The sequence below is a fragment of the Spea bombifrons genome, chromosome 7 (genome assembly GCF_027358695.1).
Source record: "Spea bombifrons isolate aSpeBom1 chromosome 7, aSpeBom1.2.pri, whole genome shotgun sequence".
Classification (NCBI taxonomy): Eukaryota; Metazoa; Chordata; class Amphibia; order Anura; family Pelobatidae; genus Spea; species Spea bombifrons.
In genome coordinates this window covers 18,266,125-18,289,584 of record NC_071093.1, presented here as the reverse complement: position 1 = coordinate 18,289,584, position 23,460 = coordinate 18,266,125, and the positions used below count along the sequence as shown (strand labels likewise).

The 23,460-nt window shown below is 43.0% G+C and overlaps 1 protein-coding gene across 1 annotated transcript in view; it reads left to right on the top strand.

Annotated features, from left to right (window-relative positions):
• Positions 1-3,688: 3,688 nt before the first annotated feature.
• The window catches only part of MAP3K13 (mitogen-activated protein kinase kinase kinase 13), a 54,605-nt gene continuing 34,833 nt past the window's right edge, over positions 3,689-23,460 (top strand). The window contains exon 1 of the mRNA XM_053471758.1: positions 3,689-4,320. The gene's annotated coding sequence lies outside the window, so the exon portion shown is untranslated. The remainder of the gene's footprint in view (positions 4,321-23,460) is intronic.

The following is a 23,460-nucleotide window of genomic DNA, read 5'->3' as shown; positions in this document are numbered from 1 at the left end:
ACACACCTTGATGGCTAACATCTCCCTGATCCCCAAAGAGGGCAAGGATTTGGAGCAATGCAGTAGTTTCCGCCCCATTTCCCTGCTTAACGCAGACCTCAAATTGTTTTCCAAAATTTTAGCCACTCGTATGCAATGGTTTATCCCGTGCCTGGTACATCCTGATCAGACAGGTTTCACGCCGGGACGCGAATCCCGAGATAGTACACTTAGGGCGGTGAATTTAATGCATTACGCGATCTCCTCCAAGACTGAAACCATCCTTCTGTCAACAGATGCTGAAAAAGCCTTTGACAGGTTGGATTGGTCCTTTATGTTTGCGGTCTTGGATCATATGGGTTTTGGTCCAAATATGCAGCGCTGGGTCTCCTCCCTTTATTCCCGCCCCTCGGCCCGGGTGCGCGTTAATGGAGTGTTAACTGACTCCTTCTCTATCACGAATGGGACCAGACAGGGCTGTCCGCTCTCCCCCTTACTGTTTATTCTTTCTTTGGAGCCTTTCATGGAGTCTATCCGGCAGAACGGGGACATTCGGGGCCTATTAGTTGGTAACGTCATGCACAAGGTCCTGGGTTATGCCGACGACTTACTATTTGTTATCACCCAACCGCAACTAACGCTCCCGGTCATCCTCCGTGAGTTCAGAGAATACGGGGACTTGGCTAATCTCAAAATTAATACTTCAAAATCTGAGATCCTGAACCTTAATGTGGCTACGCTTGACGCTCTGCATTTGCGTTCTAGCTTGCCCTTCAAATGGTGTGGGGAGAAGCTGAGGTATTTGGGGATCTGGCTTACGCGAGACCTGTCGGAGCTTTACCGCTATAATTTCCCTCCCTTGTTGTCTACTATTCAGAAGGACCTCAACGCGTGGTCCCCTCAACATATTTCATGGTTTGGGAGAATTAACACGCTAAAAATGACTATCCTGCCCAAGCTTTTATTTTTGTTCCAGTCTCTCCCGATAGAGATCCCCCGGGCCTTTTTCACTTTGGTACGTTCCATGTTTTTGCTTTTTATATGGTCTCGCGGGCGCCCCTGAATCCAGTTTGCGACCTTATGCAGGCCTAAATTAGGTGGAGGCGCGGGTCTGCCGGACCCCCGCCTGTACTTTCAGGCTTGCCACCTCTTGCGAGCCCTGGAGTGGTCCCACCGTCCTGCACACAAATTGTGGGTTGGCATTGAGGCCCAGGCGATTTCTGTGCCCCTGCACCATCTCTTGTGGTTGCCGCGCCACCACTCCCGAGCTTTCGCCCGCACCCACCCGTTTGTGAAGGCTACGATTCTCACACTGCACTCACTGCATTTATCGCACTCTCTGACGACGTATCCCTCACCCCTGACGCCCATTAGAAATAATCCTGACTTCCCGCAGGGACAGGTTGCTGGCCCTTTTTTGTCTACCACGTTGACGGACAGGGCTCCTATTTCCGACTTCTTACTTGATGGCAGGTTGAGACCATTCGATACGATTATACCGGGCAGGTTGCCCACCATTCTCGATAAATTTCACTACTGTCGATTGCTGAGTTTCTTCACTAAATCGGCTCGCAAACATACCATGACGCGTGCTCTTACTAATTTTGAGCTCTTATGCGCTGGCCCATCCCTCCCTCCGCATGGTGTTTCACTATTATATCAACTTCTTTTACGGACGCAACTCACTGTCCCGCTACGCTTTCAAGGCTTCTGGGAGCAGCTACTGCAAGTCTCTCTAAGCTTGAAAGACTGGGACAAAATTTTTCTCCTCACCCATAAAAGCTCACGTAGTACTAACTTGCAAGAAACCTCGTACAAACTCCTGACCCGCTGGTATAGGTCCCCTGATGTTCTCCATGCTGCCTTCCGGGATGTGCCAGATACGTGTTGGAGGTGTGGCTCCGCGGTAGGGACAATTTTTCATTTATGGTGTGAGTGCCCGAGGATTGTTCCATTCTGGCGTCAGATCCATTCGCTCTTGCCCCGGTTCACGGACCGTCAGGTACCGTTTTCGCCTGCTTTTTTCCTTTTGCATCATACTGACCAATCGGTCTCTAGCTATAGGAAGTCGATAGTGCCTCACCTTCTAAACGCAGCGAAAGCCTTAATCCCGCTTCACTGGAAGGATCCTCTGCCACCTTCGTTTCGGGAGTGGATCCTGAAAGTGGAACATATCAGGTCTCTGGAAGAGTTGGCCATGTCCTCTGATGATCAAAGTGAGAGGTATCGGAAGACGTGGTATTATTGGATGGAATATGTTGGGAGCTCCGACGTTCGGGCCCTGTTGCAGGTGTGAGGGGTCGTTTCCGGGGTGGGGCGCTGTGCTGGTTTCTGGGAACACCCCCCCTTTTTTTTTTCTCTCTTTCTTTCTTCTCTCTCTCCTTCCTGTTTGTCTTCTCGTCTCCCTCTTGTGTGCCGTCCTCCTTCCCCGTGTCCTTCCCTTGTTATGTCAGTGATGTTGCATCTCTGCGCCTCCACACTTACCCCCATCATGTCCTATTTTCATCGGCCCCTGAGGCCCCCTATTCGGCCTCAGGGGCCCCTATTCGCAATGTGTTATATTTCCTGCATTATTCTTGCAGCTGTATGTGCCCTGTGTTCGACAATGATGGCCCACTGCGTTGGGCTTTACATCTGCCTGTATTCTGTGGACTTATGGACCCCTCCCCCCCCTTTTTTTTGTCTTCCCTTCCCATTTATCTCCTGTTCTGTTGTTATGATAAAACAATAAACATATATTTACAAAAAAAAAAAAAAATGTATGGAAACATGGCATAGCAGCTATAGAGTAAAAGAATAACACACAAACCCAGTTTTGCTGGTATAGATCAATTGAAAATCACATGTGAACTTAGCATTGAAGGTATAGATCAAATAAACAGAATCAGACAAACAAATCCTGAATGTGCAGGTATACAATAATAATGTATGGAAACATAGCATAGCAGATACAGATCAAACGAATAGCACACAAACCCAGGTATGCAGGTATAAATCAATTGGAAATCACATATAAACTCTGCATTAAAGGTATAGATAAAAAGAAAAACATGATTGAAATATGATTTCAAAACAGCTGAATCTCTACCTCTCCCCCAACCTTTCTGACTATCTACCCCCACTCCCCCCTTTGTAGTTCACTTACCTTCCAGAAGTCCTGCTGTGGGATCGTGAGGCCTCTGCCTCCCTGCTCTGCCGCGGTGCTTCACTGCTGAGTGCCGGAATATGACATCATACTCTGGCGCTCAGCATGGCATGCCAGCACCGCAACCAAGCTAGGTGCCTAGCGGAGGAGAGGGTTGCTGAAAACTTTATGAGCGACCGCTCAGCGCCACTCTCTCTCCTCCGCATCAATTAAAAAAAAAATGGAGTTTCAATTAGGCTGCACAGGACCCTGGCAATCCGGCACATGTGGTCACACTAGTGGTGCCCCTGCTGCCATGGCGCTCTGTGTGGCAGCACAGTTCGCACACTCGGAAGGCCCGCCCTGCATGTTTATAATTGGGATTATAGTACACATCTAGGGTGCCAAAGGTTATGTTAGTGTTCCATTGTCCCTAATCTCCCATTAAGCTTGTGCAAAACACTTGCTCAGGCCTTGGCCAGCCCAAAATGTGAATAAACCACTGGGCTTTAGTATTATTTTTTTTATTATATAATAATAAATAGAATCAATTTCCTCAGAATAACCTCTGTAAAAACATAGTGAGGTGGGGATGCATTTTTCCTTCTTGCCTGGGGCGCTAAATGAGCTAGCTACACATACATACATGTGTTTCCATATACATGTAGTAAACACTACTACAGGCCTTTGTGTATTTGCATTTGGGCATTAACACCCATGCGTCTACACACCTAAAAATAGATACTGTACACGCAAGTGCGTATTGTACACGCAACGGTAATGCAAGTGATTAAAGCATTATGTGTGTCAGCTGGTAGCCTTTTTTTACCGGTTACAATCTGTGTGTCCAGCTCCTGTGATTGGTAGAAATAATTTCTTGCTTGATTGCGTCAGGGCTAGATACGCGTGCCCTGCTCGCGATTGGCAAGCGCCTAGCCCCCTCCAGCTCAGCTCGCGTTGGACGTCACTGCAAGCGCTGTGCGGAATCTTAAACAGCTCCATCCCTCTCCATTCATGAATCTCCCGTGACGTCAAAGGAACCCTGGACTCTCTTTGCAGTGGGCTGCAGTATTGAGTGGGTGGTATCTCCCCCTTTCACTTGTATTCTCCATAACCCTATGCATCTCCCGATATTTGTGTTTCCTGGTGCTTTTCAGAGTCAACCTCTTCTTGGCATTCTTAAAGCCGCAATATGGACACCAGCCTTATGCAGCAATGTGAGTATCAGCTGTCAGTCTGTCCTTTGTTTTATTCCTTACGATAGCAGGAGTGCAGAAGGGGTGGAGCTAGTGACAGTGGTATGAAGGACAGATGGATATGTCATGATCCATCTGTCCTGTAAGATCTCTGGGGCACAAAATGATGCTGCGGGGCCATAAATTAAATTCCTCCCTTTTCAGGAAAGATCTTGTCTGCTTTACGGAAGCTCAGCTTCTTTATTGTAACCATCGCTGCCTTGTCAACCTCCCAACTAATGAAGTGCAATTTTCCTTTGTACGACTATACCGAGCTACAGCTGAGTCGTGCAAGGTAGCAGGGAACCAGTATTGTAGCAGGAGACAAAAAGCCATATTCTAAGAATCTTCTGTGGATAAATATATGCAACGATTTGGAAACTTCTGCAGAGTCCCTTCATTTCTCTGCAAGCCTATTCATATGTGATCTCTCCAAGAATTGGTAATATTGCATCCCCATCTTTGTCATTTTGTTGAATGTTTGGTGTTGGCAAATATCTTGTGGGATTTACGGAACACAGAGTAACATTTTTGTGACCCAGGAGGTAAACGAGTTAAATAGACTGATCTGATTATTTAACCTGGTTTTGTGCTAGACCAATATGGGATATAGAGAGCAGTATGTTGCTGACCTTTATGTAAGCCTGGATGGTATATAGAAACTCTACCATCATTCTCCTAGCTGTATACTGTCATCAAACCGATATCAAACGTACATTTAGGGCAACAGATAAGATATGGGAATATAATCAACAAAAAATGATAGAAGATAGTGTTTGTGGTCACTGTGGCAAAGTACTTTGTGTTAAATATAATTAAATAATGAAGGGACACCTAACTGCTGTGACTACAGGAAATGTGCAGGTAGATTGTATGAGATAAGGCTTTAATTTTTTTGCATTAAATTACCATTGTCTATTATTTTGAGAACCACAGCAGTGCACTTTGCTGGTCATGTAACGTGCTTGGTAATGTTACATTAACAGTGCTACTGGTTTGGTATTTTCTTAAATAAAATAAAACTTTGCTTGTAGATTTTGAAACATTACATTTTGTGCAAAAGGTATACTAGTCGGGTTGGAACATTGGTTTATAAAAGCAATAATGCCCCTACATGCTTGTTAAGGCCAGAGTGAAGTTGAGGGGAGTCTTATACGAGTAGTCATGGTCCAGCGTGATCTATTGTTGTTGGAGTGGTTTTAGATTTTGGATTACATGCTGCTTAGGCCTCTCAGACAAGGGGGCTTTGTTGTTTTAATTGTTGACTAGTAACAGTACTGTGGGTCCTCCCATGGAATACACAAAGGTATGATGATATGCACTTGTCTTTTTGGAATAAGAATGGCTAATCCAAGGTAATCTAATTTCTGATTATTTGTAGTTTGGAGGGATTCAATTGATTACTGTAGGGAAAGTTCACCTTCTAGAATACATCAGGAAGTCAAGGAGATGAACATTTCAACTGTCCTGCAAAGCCTTGGGTTAGTGAATACACTGATACAACAGCCCTGGCTAGTGGTGATGTGATAGAGGTCCATGGTTAGGGTGACCAAATTCCTCCTTTTACCGGGATAAAGCAAAAACCTTTGAATGCAGTCCTGGAATCTATACCTTTTGCCACTTCATATTCACTGTACGTAAATGAAATTATTACTTTAATTTGTATGTATATATATATATATATATATATATATATACAAACACAGTCATTCAGAAAAGAAAATACACCCTATTTGATTTATATGGTTTTACATATCAGGTCATAATAACAATTATCTGTTCCTTAGCAACCTTTCCAACCAAACTGATCACTGCAGACTGGAAACACCCCACAAAAGCTGCAGTTTTGGGGATGCCCACAATCTGGCCATTGTCAGATCCTTACGCTTGCCCATTTTTCTTGCTTCTAACACATCAACATTGACGATGAAATGTTCACTTGCTGCTTTATATATCTCACTCACTGGGAAAAGAAAAAATGTCGGTGCACTAAGCTAGTCACAGGCTCAAATAATACAAATGTATAATACGAGGCCTACCAAACAGGTGTAAGCATGCTGCAAAAACAGTGTATTGGCTGTACAATGTATACAAAAAAAAATATATAAACATAATATTTGAGGTTGTTGGCTCCTCATCAGTCTGGTTGCAGCTTGCTGTCCAGGGATTAATAGGGAGGAGGTTTAATTGCACCTCCCCCAACACATTAATAAGGTTTTGGTAGCAGTATAAACTGCTTGTGTGCCCACTATGTAGGAGGTGAGAGTAGGTTCTCACCCTATTGAGAGTGTGCCTTGACGTGGCGGGTGAGCTTAATTATGCTTTGGCCAATTCATATAACCATAACCTCTCATTTATATTATGTTTATATATTTGTTGCCAATTTTATTAGGGTAAGAAGCGCAGACAGTTTTTTGTTTTTTATATCTCACTCACTGACAGGTGCCATGATAACAAGATCATCAGTGTTATTCACACACTAACCTTGGGCTTAAACTGGACATTCTAACACACAAGTAAATGCCATATACTAACAACCACCCATATTTATTCTGACGCTATACAGTACACGTACACACACATTTTTTACTAAAGGGCTTTGAGGGGTAGTGTTTGTTTTAATGTTTGTTATAATATTTTCTTTTTATTTATAGTGGTATGGCTAAGGGGTTTTTAGAAAAAAAAATATTTTATTTTATTATTGTAATTTTTTATTTTGTTTTTTTTTGTACCATGCTCTGTGCAGTATGGCTTGAGATTCCCTTGGGCATCTGTCATACATTTTTTGTGCCAGTGATGTCTTGGTGACACCACTAAGCTTCCAATCGATTTTATCTTTGTATTAACTTCATTTATATTTCAGTTTCTTCTTTACTTTTGTTTTACTATTTTTTTTGTAAGGGGAGAAACTATTTTTCTCCCTTTCCTCTTCCTGGTGTTTGTGCTTCATAGCCCTGCATTACCGATTGCAATCATGAGAGAGCCCAGCAGGGTCTAGAATGCAGTAACACCTACCGGAAGAGAATGCCAGATCTCATAATGAGGTATTCCTTAAATTACAGCATACCAGTGCTTGCAGCGAGCACTGTTAAACAAGATCAGTTGGCAGGGGAGAGTGCAGGCTGTCGATAGATCTATCGTGTAGCAGCAGGGAGATGCCCCTGCAACAACCTCAGTACGTACCTGTGCATCCTAATGGGCTTCTTGCCACAAGTTTTCTTCTTTTGCCGCAATGGTTAAGCATGGCACCGTTATAGAAAGCCACCTTTGCCACATGTCAGTTTGTGAAATTTATGCCCTGCTAGATCTGCCCCGTCCACTGTAAGGGTTATTATTAAGAAGTGGAAGCGTCTAGATGCTGAACCAGGAAGAAGGGACTTGCTCTAAAATCTAATGAAAAGCCTTTCCAGACTCAACTGTTAGAGCCTCAAAGGGGTGGGTGGCAACTCCATATTATGCCCCTGGTTTTGGAATGGAATGTCCAAGAATCCCATGTACGTGTGATGGTCAGGTATCCACATACTTTTGGTCATATAGAGCGTTGTATGCATTACATTGCATATCGATGGCAAGAGTGTCCCTTTAAATACCCATTGTACAGCGGTACTGTATTAAGATTGTATATCTTTGTTGTGATATAAGAAAAAAACAAAACAAAAAACAAATACATTGTGTAATATTTCTAGAAAGCAATGACCTTTTACGTTTTTAGTTAGGCACTCACGTTTTAGTTGGAGTGCTATAGGCACTTAGTTTTAGTCCTGCCTTAGTCTCCTTTCCACATTTCCAGGAAATCCAACAAGCTCAGAATAAAAGAACAGTAGCAAATCAGCAAGTAGTGTAATATATTAAAATTGTTAATAAATATAGAATCCTACATTCAAGTCTTGAGTATTCTGTATATGTGTCTTCTGACATATAAGTGGTTAACTCACCAAAGGAACATTGCCAGGTTCTATTTAAAAAAAAAAAAAAAAGTCCTCACACCACATGAGTTTCTACCAGATGTGTGGACAAGTTGCAGTGTTCGTCCTTAAATATCCAACTTTTTTTTTTTTGAAGATCACTTCTACATTCTCTTTTTGAAAAGAGAAACTTTGTTACCTCTCATATGAATCCAAATGCACAAGGCTAATATCAGGGGTGCCCTTAATGACACCTTAGTAAACCTCGCTGATGTTTTCTAAACAGTTCACATATAACAATAGACAAGCTGATTTTATAGAGCCTGTCAATGTTCCTTGCACTGCTGACTGCTATCAACAACAGAAATTTTGGCCAATCATAAACAGGTGTCTTCCAGCTTAGTCCTATGCCTTCATAATGACATTTGTGAATGTTCTTTAGGGAATTTGTGAATATCTGCTAAGATGTGAGAATCTGTACAAGAGAGAGGAAGGAATAAAGCCTATTGATTTTTTTGAATCCAATCCAGCTGTCTCCTCATTTCCCCCTCCTTTCTTCCAACATACACAGGGGAAAGTGATAGACATTAGTCATTTCCTGGACAATTCTCCTTACAGACATTTGCTTTTGGACATTGGAGTGTGCAAAGAGCTCAAAAGGATGCTGTATATGCAGCAAAATAAAATATATTTATGTCAGTGTTGTCAAGTCTTAACTGCAACATTTCCAATACTTTAGAATTCTTAGGAATTCTAGGCAGTCATATAGATAAAGATACAAGATGTCACATTTTGATTTCATATCAATTGCTGTGGAGGTACAATGCTTTTGGTGACGAACACAAGCATGGTATTTATCCGCTGGAAGTTGGTAGTAGACCACCAAGATCCCTAGTCTTCTTTTTCTGGAGTCGCACTCCCTAAAAAGATATGCAACTGCTTTCCTTCATGGCCCAATGGCCAGCAAGAGGACTAGATCTTCTTGGTCACCCTAAGAAAAGGGAAAGTGTTAAAATATTTAAGGGCAGAAGGCAACCAGAAAGCAAGCCCATCTCCCCCAAAAAAGCTTCTTCAGGAGCTTTTTGTCTTTAGGAACCCAGCTCCACTATGGCATTTTCAGTGAATGAAACCCACATATACACATATATTATCGGTCTGTATATATAGTGTTTATTATGGAATAAATGAAAATGTTTAATAAAAAACAGTACAATGAGTGAGGGCTATTAAATATATAAAAAAATCTACTGCTGGCCCTAGCCCTTTGCTTTGTAAGGGGGCCTATTGAAGGTGAGCTATGTATTTTATTAACCTAGAGCAACACTAAGAACATTAGAGTACTATGGCAGATGCAGGGGTGCACTGCACCAAGGCGCTCACTTAGCAAGGGCGCACTCCATGCCCTACACCTCCCCAAGTGAGGCTGAGTCAGGTCCAGCACGGCTGTATCAGAAGTGCTTGATGTGATGTCACATCTGGTACTTCTGATACAGTTGCACAGGATATGCTGCCTCTTCTACGCCAGAGAATGGTGCACCCTCACAAAAAAAGGTATGCATGTTGGTGGTGGGGATTATAGGTGCTGGTTGGAACAAACAGCCCTAATGGGGCTGATGAGGACAATACAGGGGCTAATGTGGGGACATGGCAGGGCTAGTGGGGACAATACAGGTGGCTGATGGGGGCATGGCAGGGGCTGGTGGAGACAGGGCAGGGCTGAGGTGGCAGGGCTCTAACATGACAGGGGCTGATGGGCATAATAAAGAGGTTACTGCAATGTGAACTGATGGAAAAGAGATAACATGGAGGGTGGTGCTGGTTATATGGTAGAAGGGGACATGATATGGAAGTTTGAGCATGTGACTTGGTAAAAGTAAAGAACATATGGAGGTCAGGGTAGATTAAGTGTACACATCTGTGGAGTGGCAGATTAATTAGTTTATATGTATATGATAAAATTCTTCCACACCAATCTGATCCAACTATGTCTTTATGGACACATACACATATATCTTTTTCCTGCTTATCTTAAAATATGAAGTTTTTAAAAGTAAGTTTTGGTCATTAATTTACTTGCAAGGCCTTGCCTGTCATTAGCATTGGTCATATGTATAGTAATTGGTTTTGAGGATAGCCATGCTAGTTCAGTGGATGGATTTAGGATTCCCGGCTACAACTCTACGTTTTTAAAAATGTATAGTTTACCATTAAAACAGGGAACATTTTCTTCTGTCTAGGTGCCTAATACGTAGTAATGAGTATGTGAGTATGTGGCGTTAAGAGTGTGTAGGGGTGAGATAACATGAGCTAACATATGTTATTATAGTGAGTGTGTGTGCCTGTTAGAGTATGGCGTTGAAGAGAGTTAACATAAGATTTCAGTGTGAGTGAGTGTATGGTATAAGTATATGATGTTAAAGTGAGTTTGTGTGTTAATATATGGTGGTAGTGTGTATGGGTGAGTTTGCATGTTAGTATGTTTTAGCCTGTGTGTCCTACTTGTGAGAGAGAGGGGAAAGGAATCCTGGACCCAGGTGCCAGTAACCCTACGCTCACCTCTGGCTAGGGAGGTATGAAATTCTATCTGTATAGCATGTAATGGACTCCTTTAAGCAAGGGTCATATGCCTTACACTTGCTACATCTGTGGTAGCTGGGGGGTTTTATAATTCACAAGGGTAACATGATATATTAAGCACTAACAATTACACAAGATGAGGGGGCAGAAATGGACCTCTGACAAAAGTGACATCTTCACAGTGATGGTTTGTTACTAGAAAGCTTTATTACACAGTTGCCAGTCAGAATACAAAAAGCCACAAAGAACAAAGAATACCTTGTTTTGCCCATATAAATACACCCATTGATGAAACAAGCCAATTAATGCAACAGCAGCTAAAATAATATTAATACATATAAATAAGCTATAAATCAGGGTTGAGTAATCTTCTCAGCTGATATATCTAAACCATAACTAATGGTATCCATAATAAAGTGCCGTTATAGAAACATATGATATTTACAGTTAATCGATATAGCATCTACTCACTGTAGCAATGTCTACATTTAAATATATAACAACCAAGTTATTAGTACTTAATAATTTAGAAACTGCGGATGTGATATGTTTTGTGCACCTGATATTTTAAACAGGGTTATGCTGCAAAAATTAATTACCCAATAATCAGGGGTGTAACTAGAAACCACAGTTTGCAGAAAGTGCCCCGCTTCACAGCTGGCTTGTGCCATCACTGCCCTCAAACAACTTGTCTGTGCCTTCTTTGCACCTTGCCCCCTTCCTTCCAACATACATTCTGGCACAGATGTAAACACACTTATACAAATTACACATACTCCATCTCGCCCCACATACACATCCGTGCTCACATACACACAATTACACATCCAAGCTTACACACACACACACAATTACACAAAATTACATATATACTCCCCCCCCCAGAGGCGTATCTACTGAAAATAGCGCCTGAAATTGCGCTAGCAATGAAATTGCGCCCCTGTCCAAATATCTAAAACCCATTTACTAGCCCCTGCTGCCCATATATATATATATATATATATATATATATATATATATATATAAATATATATATATTAGTCCCTGCTGCCGATAGCAGGTATAGATCAACACACAAACCCAGATCAATTGAAATTCACTTGTGATCTCAGCACTGAAGGAATATATACCCTCCCCCCCTACCCACTATATACCCTCCCCCCCTACCCACTATATACCCTCCCCCCCACCCACTATATACCCTCCCCCCTACCCACTATATATCCTCTCCCCCCTAGCCACTATATACCCTCTCCCCCCCTAGCCACTATATACCCTCTCCCACCCTAGCCACTATATACCCTCCCCCTCTAGCCACTATATACCCTCTCCCCCCCTAGCCACTATATACCCTCTCCCCCCCTAGCCACTATATACCCTCTCCCCCCCTAGCCACTATATACCCTCTCCCCCCCTAGCCACTATATACCCTCTCCCCCCTAGCCACTATATACCCTCTCCCCCCTAGCCACTATATACCCTCTCCCCCCAGCCACTATATGCCCTCTCCCCCCCCTAGCCACTATATACCTTCTCCCCCCCAGCCACTATATACCCTCTCCCCCCCTAGCCATTATATACCCTCCCCCTTTATACACCCCCCCCCCCCGTAGTTCTCTCACCTTGAAGTCCAGCGACGGGAGCACGATGCTGCTGTCATCCTGCACCGCTCGCCGGTGCCCGCTGCTTCACTGCTGAGCGCCGTAATATGACGTCATATAATATGACGCTTTTAAACGCTGTCTTCTTTTTTTTGATGCGGGGGGAGAACGAGGGCGCCGATGTCATATTACGGCGCTCAGCATGAAATGCCGGGACCGGGACAGAGGTAGAGGCCTCGTGGAGGCAACCGCTCGCCGCCCCTCTCTCTCCTCCGCATCAAAAAAAAAAAAGACGGCGTTTGAAAGCCGCTCACTGGCGCCCCCTTCAAATGGCGCCTATGGCACGAGCCATAGGTGCCATACCCTAGATACGGCTCCCCCCCTCTCTCTCCCACCCTCTTACCTCATCACTAGCTACCTGCCTGGCCCTTTCTAAACAATTTTAAACCGATACAGGGAGACGAAGGGGTCCCAGGGGTTGCACCGGGCCCCCTAGAGGCACACACACACTGCAACTCCTATAGTTATGCCACTGTGAATATCCATTTGTGAATCAAAATAAACTGATCAGCCTTGTCATTATGACCACAGGTGAAGTAAATAACACTGATAAAATTATCATGGCACCTGTCAGTGGGTGGGTTATAATAGGCAGCAAATGAACATTTAATCGTCAAAGTTGATGTGTTAGAAGTAGGAAAATGCACAAGTGTATGGATCTCAGCAACTCTGACAAGGGCTAAATTGTGATGGCTAAACAACTGGGTCAGAGCATCTCCAAAACTCCAGCTCTTGTGGGGTGTTACCGGTCTGCAGTAGTCAGTACCTATCAAAAGTGGTCCAAGGAAGTAAAAGCAGTGAACTGGCGACGGGCTCATGGATTCAGGACACACAGTGCATCACAGTTTGTTGTGTAGGTGGTGCGTAGCTGCAGACCAGTCAGGGTGCCCATGCTGACCCCTATCCACTGCTGAAAGCGCCTACATGGGCACATGAGCATATGAACTGGACCATGAAGCAATGGAAAAAAGTGGCATGGTCACGGTTTCTTTTACATCACATGGATGGCAGGGTGCATTTCCATTGATTACCTGGAAAAAACATGGCACCAGGATGCATCAATGGAGACCCACCATACTTACAGGACATAAAGGATCTGCTGCTAACGTCTTAGTGCCAGATACCACAGCACACCTTCAGAGATCAACTGCCCATGTCCTATTTGGTACATCTTTGAGCCGGGCCATTTCAGTGTGCCCAATAAAGCCATATATTTTTGAAAACTAGACACCAGGGTATTTCAAATGCTAGTATTTTAACTCTTTCCATGCACCATATCTACCACCAGTCTTTGTCAAACTTTGTGGTAGTAATTTTTTTGCATTTGTTTTTTCACACACATTTTACTTCAGGTATGAATTATCAGGTTCTGGTATATGTCACTATCATAAAACACCCCAATATGTGTTCAGCAACATTTCCTTAGTACAGCGATACCTCACATGAATGATTTTGCCTGGCTGTTTAGGGGGAAAAAGGGCCACATTTGGGGTATGCGCATTTTTCAATGTTGAACTTTGGCATTTGGGGATGCACTGCCCATGCCCTATTTGGTACATCTTTGAGGTGGGCCATTTCAGTGTGCCCAATAAAACCATATATTTTTTAAAACACCCCAGGGTATTTCAAATGCTGGTATTTTAACTCTTTGCATGCACACATTTTACCACCAGTATTTTTTCAAAGTTTGCAGTAGTATTTTTGTGTATGTATTTTTCCCCCACACACCTACTTTATGTATGAATTTACAGCTCCTGGTATTATTTTTCCCGGGCGGCTGCCATCTTGCAGATGGCGAAGACCACTTGCAGCGGCGGCTGTGACTGCTGAATGTCTCCTGATCGGGGCATTCCAGCAACACCATTTAAGTTTAGGAGGTGATCGTTGATCGCCTCCTAAACGCTTTTAAAAGGGGCGTCCGCCGCCATACAATGTATGGCGGATGTTGACGCCCCGGGGAGGGGCCAGACATGGGCCCTAGTGCCGATCGTGGCGTTGCTGAATGCCTCGAGGTCGAGGTATTACAGCAACACTGTTTGTGCAGAAAGCGAACGGTCCTGGCACGTCAATTGTCGTTAACCGTTCGTTTTCGGGTGACGTGTCCGGACCGTCAATTGTCATTAAGGGGTTGAATTATTTTAAATAAATGAAAACATTTCATTTTTATCCGATTACTCGAAAAAAAAATCGGCCAACTAATCGATTATGAAAATAATCATTAGTTGCAGCCCTACTAGTTTATGTCTCCTTATTTGTTTTCCTTTGTATCTAATTTATCTAATTTAATGTGGGGTAGTTATATAGTGAGGTTAACAAGGAATGGCAAGGGATGATTGAAATACATTTTTTCCCAGCACTGGCGTAGCTAAACCAAAGCCGCTTAGTAGAGTTCTCTTAAGGATTACCAATGCTTACCGGCTCAGAACATGCTCTCATAATTATGCTCTGCTTTCCAAGGCAGTGTGAGGTTAGTTACAGATTTCTGTACAAAGGCAAATGCAGGTAAAAAATGTGCTTTAATCACTGCACCATATAAAAGCCTCTTATGGGCATGTGAACAGGTTTTTCTGTAAGACTCATATGGTAGTAGTAGAACGGCTGCAGAGTGATTTTAAAATGCACTCTTAAATATTTTTTTTAGTAAAGGATAGCCATAGTTTATTTAAGTACTCAAACCCAGAATGGGTTCTACGTGTTGTGCTGTGTGACATGCAGAATCCATAATAATGTTTCACATCGAAAAATAAATCTTACAGTATAAGAACCATTCATCCCATTTACTCTGCTCATTATTCCTGCAGTAAAAATTCAAACCTTAATTTGTGCTTGGTGTTGTGTACCTACCCCATATGTGTTTAAATTCATACTCACTGTATTAATCTCTATGACTAAAATAATGTTCTATAGGAAGATTTACATTTCTGTCCTTTATTGATTATGTTCATACCTGGGAACTTCTGGGCTCCGGCTACCCGGAGTGGGAGTTCCCATGACGTCGAGGGGCGTTCCCACTGATGTCGGGGAGTGTTCCCGCTGACAGCGGGAAACACCCACATTTAAAGGGAAAATGGGCGGGGCGTTCAAGACCCCGCTCCTCGGACCCGGAGGATTCGGGTCTTGACCCAGAGAACCGGTGTGTCAGGAACTGGGTCCATACATACTACTGTAATGACCCAGAGTGCCCAAAGATTGTGTTCAGGAGTTATTGCGTAGTAGCGGGTTGGACAGGCCTAGTGCAGGGCGACTGTGCTCTCTCGGGTCGGAATCTAGGGTTGTGCGGCCACATACCAGGGCCCTGACGTAGCAGCGGATGTTGTCCAGAACAAAACAAAGTGATATCCTGCAGGCGCCCTGGAGCAGGCATCCAGACAAATGTGCAGGATGCTGCCGGCTGGGAGTATGGAAGCTAAGCAGAGTAACAGCAGAAACATAGTAAGCAAGGGGGACAGAGCGAGCAAGGGATAGGAAGACCAAGCAAGAAACATAGCCAGACAAGACATACATGTACAGGACACAACAAAGGACAGGGAACAAGGAACACAAGGGATGGAGTGGGGAGCCGAGATCCTCAGATGCTTCTCCTTAAAGCAAGGATAGGGTATCTTAACTGGGACATGGGGAGAGGAACCAAAATCCTCAGATGATTCAGGGAAAAGAGGGCAAAGGTAGATAAGAGACAGACATGAATACAGGAACTAGCCTAGGACTATGTGATAAAAAATTGGAGATTCCGTCACATCATATGGCCATAGTATGCTTAGCCCACCACTACGCCAAAGTACTCCAATATTCGGTGGGTCCTAGCACTAAACCCTGCCTACTGAATTATTAATAAGCTGAAACTAAGCATTGAATCTAAACACATAACCAAGAAGGACATACCTTTAGACTGTAGACTGAGACAAACATAACAAACGGGTGGGGCACACCTTATAAAAGGAAACATGGCTGAAGCAAAGAACTGAAATCAAGGACTCAGAAGCACAGAACAGAGCATATGGAAATCCAGGAATGGATTACAGCAAAGGGGAAACTCTAGCGAGGTGGGGGTGGGGGGTTAGGACAAGAGAGAAGCAGCTCCGCAGCCTGAATGGAGCCTGACACGGTGCTTCACCCGGCAATCTCTGGGTGAAACCCGGAGAGTTTCCAGGTATGATTATGTTACAAACAGAGGTCTAATAATTCCTCCCTGTAAAGCAACCACCTCCTTCAAGCTTCTATTCCAACCCAATGAGGCCCTCAACTGCATTTTGACAAACTATAGCTGTCATGTTTTCTGCGGTACCTGCAGTGGTCATGGCCTATCAGGTAATATACATGCCTGGGAACTCTCCAGATTTGACCCAAATCCTCCGTTTTCCCTTTAAATGCGGGTGTTTCCCACTGCTGTCAGCAGGAACCTGCCACCGACGTCAGTGGGCAGTCCTTGGGCAGTGGGCAGACCCAGAGTAGCCGGAGCCTAGAAGTTCCCAGGTATGGTAATATAAAACCGGGAAAGGAACTCTGAGTGACAAGCTGCTTGTTTTTTTGAAATTGGCAGAAAGTATCACAGAGCTACAGATATCTAATGTATCTATTGGGTATATGTTTTAGTATGTAAGGTGGCAGTTGTTAGACTTATTTTCCTCATAATCAGCTTATCTCTAGTAAGAAGATCCCTTAGTTATATGCAATTACCAGAAGTCAATTATTATACAAAAAAAAAAACTGTCTGCACTTTTTAACCTAATAAAGTTTGCTACAAATATATAAACATAATATAAATTAGGTGTTTTGGTTATATGAATTGGCCAAAGCATAATTAGGCTCACCCGCCACATGAAGGCACACTTTCAATAGAGTGAGAACCTACTCTCACCTCCTACATAGTGGGCACACAAAGCAGTTTATACTGCTACCAAAGCCTTATTAATGTGTTGGAGGGGTGCAAGATAACCACCTCCCAATTAACCCCTGGACAGCAAGCTGCAACTGGACAAATGAGAAGCCAACAACCTCACACATGAATTCAGGTGTCCTGATTTCAGAAATACCTAGTTTATATAGAATTTCCATAATTTTCTTAGCACTTATAGGGAACATACTATAAGGTGTACATTTTTTGTATTTACATTAGGTATGATGGGATTGCAGCTCTAATTTTAAGCAAATAAACCAAGAATACCCACAGATGGTATTTGGGCATTTTTCATGCAGCTATTTGGCCACCAATCACTGTGAAAGGTGCCCGCAGAAGTTATTTCCTGCACTATTCCTATTATCTTTTTTAATAATATGCAATATTATATAGTGTGTTTGTAAAAAATATCTGTATCAATAAAAGAAAAACATAGAAAGCACTATCAATACTTAAAGGAAATTTTAATATATATATATATATATATATATATATATAAACCCGGACACCATGTACACCATCTTTGGAGATATAGATTGTACACAGATTATGTGACATTAAAATGCTAAAAGATGCAGTAAAGTACTGATATGATATACTATGAAATGGGCAACACTATTGGCGCCTGTATTTCTCTGGACCTCTCTTATGTGTTATCCAGAAGTCAGCTAAGAGGTTGTCTGGCCAGTTTTCTAAAAGGAAGTTTATCTCTGCTTTTTGTTCCTTTGTTTAATTGCTGCCAAGGTGATCTGCTGTTGTCTTGTGTGTATTAAAGAAACCTAATTGATCAGCTGGAGTCAGTTATTGTACACATAGCAGGAGGATAAATAGTATTGTGCCAAAGATCCAGTGCTATGTTGGCGATATGGTTTCACAAATAGTACCACGGAGGCACTGAGGATCCTTGAGAGGTCAACACATGCTGTCACGAATGCGTACCACTCCAAGCAGGCACATGACTTATTTTAGCGGTAAGAGGGTCTAAATCACTATCTCTCTTCACTAGACCGCAAAATAATGATTAACCCCTTCGTGACAAAGGCTGGTTGTAAGTACAGGTAGCGTTTTGCTATTTCAAAACCATTTTTTTCCAAAATCTGGTAATTTTTACCCCCCATGTGCCATTTCGGTTATCTTTGAAGGCGGCCAATGCAATTTACCCCATCAAATCATATATCCTTGCCGTGTGACAGCAACATATACCAGGAGCTGTGAAATCATACATAAAGTAAAATTCTACTGCAAACTTTGAAAAAATGCTGGTGGTAAAATGTGTGCATGCAAACAGGGCCAGCCCTACAATGGAGCAGAGTGGGGCAATTGCCCCAAGTGGCACTTTTGAAGAGGCGGCACTCAGGAGATGTTGCTGAACACATATAGTTTTCAAAAATATATGATTTGATGGGGTAAATTGCATTGGCCGGCTTCAAAGATACCCGAAATGGCACATGGGGGGAAGAAATACCAAATTTGAAAAAAATGGTTTTGAAATAGCAAAATGCTACCTGTACTTATTGCCCCATAACGTGCAGAAAAAAACAAAAACATTGGGTATTTCTAAACTCAGGACGAATAGTAGAATCTATTTAGCAGGTTTTTTCATTATCTTTTATAGATGAGTGTGACGGAACCCTCCATCACTGGGGCCACTGGAGAGGCCTGACAGCCAGCCTCCTCCCTATTGACTATGGGCCCTGGGTTTGTAAAGACTTCTGTGGCTACCCCCAGCAGTATATCATCCCATCACTTGCTGAGGGGATTATCTCTGGCAGACAGCCAGGATCTGCAACCAGGGAGTGACCACCATTGTTTTAGTTCAATGTTGTATAAATCCATCTCCCCCACCCTCCCCAGTTCCACCACTACAGACATTTACCCCGGCCAACCCTGGAACTGAGTGGAGGTTGGGACCCTATTGTATTGTTAGCCCCATTACTGCCCCTCTTGTCTCTGGGAGGCAGATTAAGGGGCGGGTTTGTATCCCAATATCTTGTTTTATGTTAATGTGTGTTTTGCTGGATATATCCAGCCCTGTGTGTGAGAAATAAATCTTTTTCGTTTTCGTTGGTTTTACCCTACACTGAGTCTCGGCTAGTGACTGGGGAACCGGGGAGAGTGTGTGGTGTCCCAGGCTAAGGGAGCACAGGACAGCGGAGGTAGTCGGTTGGACTAGCCAGATCCGTGACAATGAGTAAAAGATTTTTCAAGTAAAGGGTTAGAAAAAGTATTTTTTCAAAATTTTCTATATTATTACCATATATTATACTTTTTAAATAGTAAATGATAATACAATCAAAACAAAGAAAGCCCTTGTCCTGAAAAAAACAATATATAACTTGTGTGGGTTCAGTAAACGGGAAAGAAGAAAATTACAGCTAAACACGAGCAGCGCGGTAATGTTAAAACGCCCATTGTCACGAAGGGTACAAAAAATTAAATCAGCCTTTGTCACGAAGGGGTTAATAATCTGTGTACACACTGCCATAGCGGAGGATTAGAAACAACCCTTGCAGTTGTGGCTTAGAATAAATTAAATGTCTAGTGGCATTTTAGAATCGTGTGACTGACATTAAAAATACTAGTAAACATATGTGGAAGTGCTAATAAAGATCACTGTGATATGGCTTTACACAGTATAAACGTTTGCTATCTTCCTGCTGATATAGTACTGTTGCATGGGGTCACTTGGGCAAATTTTCTAAGTGGTGACAAACAGTAGTTAAGATGAAATTGATTCATGTGTCCAAGCAGTTTTCTTGATCATAATGCAGCCTTATTTCTTTATCTAATTAGATTAAATAGGGCAAGGAGTATACTACTGTAAGTAATGTTTCTGACATCAAATGTATTGCATCCAAATGAAAACGTTGTAATTGTTCACAACGGTACAATGGCCGGTTTGTTGGTTACCTCACAACTATGTTGGCTTTGCCTGTTTTCTGACTAGTGAGGTAACAGTATGTATTGCACTCTATTACACATATCCGGCAACATTCTGAGATGAACACTTAAACACTTACCAATCCATTTATATTTTCTCTTGAACAACATAATTAAATTAATTTCATGTGACTCCAAGCCATCTTTCTGGGTGCAAAACAATTTTGCGACAATTTATCCTGACCTGTAAAATGGTCAGTGTAAAAGGGACACTGTAGTGTTCCAGTAAGCCCGTAAAAGAACAATGTTTGTTTAGTACTTGCAAGTACTTCCATGTGCATTGTTCTAACTGGATAAAAACAAGAAAAAGGTACTTACCCCAGATAGGAGCTGCAGCTTAACACCCCAGTGTCCCTACATTCTGCACCACTGGTTCGCTAATTGAAGAAGCCAATCAGTGGTAGGAAAGCGCTACCGCTAAAATCAATGGGTGCACAGTCCACACATATGCAGGAGGGTTCAGTAGACTGACAGTATGTCACATGAACACATCTCCTGATGGGGGTCAGGGGAAGGGGCAAATGGGTATGGAGGATTCTGAAGAATTCCCACATTTTTTGCAAAAGGAACACAATAGGAATTTAAGCTATAATATGCATTATGTCCCTTTAAACATTTCTGTGAGAAATTTATGTCAGAAATCACGTGCTAGTCTACCTCTCTGATAGAAATCCTGGACTTTTCATGTTTTACAGTCTCCGCCCTGTCACATGCTGTTTGATTTGGCTTCTTCACAAACTGCTTGAATGCAGATGTATTTACATTATAACACTAATGCCAGTATCGTCCTCCCAGCATATGGGTAGGACATAAAAAATGTGTAACACGTACAAATTATAACAAGTGGAATTACAAATATATATCACTTGTGTTTGCAACTTTATGGCTTCAAGGAATTGCAAATACAGGCATGCCCCACTTTAAGGATACTCGCGAGTAAGGACCACTGTTAATGTAGGCTCCCTTTGCAAGAAGGGACACATAACAGCATGACAGACACCAGCACGTCATAGCGTCATTGAAGCATCTTTTGTCATAACGTCATTGAAGCATCTTTTGTCTTTCTTGAGGGCCCTTTAAGTGTTTTGTGGTGGAAATGCCTGACGATTACACTACAGTGCATGCATTGATAAGTAAAAAGAGGTAGTGCTTTACTTTTAGTACATGCTTCATTTTACATACATGCTCTGAACCACCTTGTGTATGCTAATGTGGGGTATACCTGCAAGATATTCTGGTTTTAAAATAAAAGATCACCTATTATCAGGGGAGGGCTGGCAGCCTAAGGCCTGGGGGGCAAGTCAAGTCAAGTGGCCCATTGTGCCACCGAATCAGCCCACAATACATGCCCATATTTTCCTGATTTTCTAACGCATATTGATTATAAAAATACAAAGATGATTCAAATGTGGTTTAACATAAGTAAATGTAATAGCAACAAAGGATGGTAAAAAAAAATCAAAACCTAATGTCCCCATGATACTGGCTGAGGATTATGGGAAGTATAGTACACAGCAGCAGGGAAATTGTAAAGGCTAATATTAGTACCCTACCAGGATCATACCCTAAAGTGGGTTGATTGGGGACAGAGCTGACACTGAAGAGCTGAATGGGGACAGCAATGACATGGGGGGCTGAAAGGCGACAGTGGTAACAATGGGAGGGGCTGATTGGGGACAGAGGTGACACTGGGGAGGTGAATGGGGACAGCAATGACATTGGGGCTGAAAGGGGACATAGGTGACACTGGAAGGGGCTGATTGGGGACAGGTGACACTGGGAGGGGCTGAGTGGGGACAGAGGTGGCACTGGGGAGGTGAATGGGGACAGCAATGACATGGGGGCTGAAAGGGGACAGAGGTGACACTGGGAGGGGCCGAATGGGGACAGCAATGACATGGGGGGCTGATTGGGGACAGAGGTGACACTGGGAGGAGCTGATTGGGGACAGAGGTGACACTGGGGAGCTGAACTATATTGTTTGTCCCCCACGGACACACAAACATACACACACACCTATTTTTTGTTTTTTAACGAATACAAAAAAAATATATAGTTTGTAAAAAAAATTAATTGGTTTACTAACCTTCTACTTCTTCTACTTGGGGGGGGGGGGTTCGTCTAGGCCTCCGTCCTGTGATAGCAGCAGACTGTTTTCTACGTGAACAGGATGCCAGTGACACGACATCCGGTGCTCCAGCAGTCTGAGTGCGAGGGGGCAGAGCTTTCACCCCTCACGCTGCTCCCATCACTATGCGGCCATCACATTGCTTGAATACTGATCTAAACGGCAGATACGTGCTGATGCCGCCGGCCGGCGCTACTTTAATACTTTTTTTTTTTTTTTTATTTCATATGCCAAGCCGGATCGGCTTGCCATATTAAATAAAAAAAAAAGTATTATAGTAGCGCCAGTCGGCGGCATCAGCACGCATCGGCCGTTTAGATCAGGTTTCCAACAATCTGATGGCCGCATAGTGATGGGAGCAGCGTGAGGGGTGAAAGCTCCGCCCCCTCGCACTCAACTTTCACCCCTCATGCTGCTCCCATCACCAGGCGGCCATCGCACACGGGCGCTGGGTGCTGATGCCGCCGGCCGGCGCTACTTTAATACTTTTTTTTAAAAAAAATTTATTAAAAAAAAAGTATTATAGTAGCGCCGGCCAGGGGCATCAGCACCCAGTGGCCGTTTAGATTAGATTTCGGGCGGCCTGGGGGGCAATTGCCCCCCCCGGCCCAGCACGCCCCTGCCTATTACAATACCCTATTGCACCAACATTTTCCTGTTTTGAACCTGTGTTCACTTTGAAACGGTAGGCCTAATCCAGTATATATTTGCTACTGTTTTTTGTCATGCTCTTAGAGGGTTTGGGGAGTATTCTTGCCCAGTGATCTATACAAACACGGGACATACTAAATGGCAAATATTGGTTTTGTGCTATGTAATACCATGGACACTGTTGTGGCCTTTTTTATGCAAGATTATGCTAAAATTTTATATTTAATTCACCACAACACATCTAACAATACAACACATTTTTTATACAAGAATACACTTAAATTAGAGTTAGTTTAGTTATGTAAAGATGAATACCAAGAGATGTTATGATATATAATGATATACCGTATTTGCTTGATTATA